Source organism: Trichomycterus rosablanca, chromosome 2 (genome assembly GCF_030014385.1).
Source record: "Trichomycterus rosablanca isolate fTriRos1 chromosome 2, fTriRos1.hap1, whole genome shotgun sequence".
NCBI lineage: Eukaryota > Metazoa > Chordata > Actinopteri > Siluriformes > Trichomycteridae > Trichomycterus > Trichomycterus rosablanca.
The window spans coordinates 32563857-32564058 of record NC_085989.1 but is presented as its reverse complement, the minus strand read 5'-3'; positions in this window follow the sequence as shown (position 1 = coordinate 32564058).

Below are 202 nucleotides of genomic sequence, written 5' to 3'. Positions count from 1 at the left end.
ACGATTGTTTCACCTCGTTTGACTGACATTAGGTCATCAAATCATATGTTGCTTTTTCTTTCCTTTGGTAAATTTGGTCCAATCGGAGTAGGGCATGGGCGGTGCTTATGCAAATGCATAGCAGGAGAGATGCGCGCTTCATTCATTCGTAGCAAGCGGGCAGAGGAAGTGAGTGGTGACTGTGTGTGTGAGTCTGTCCTGT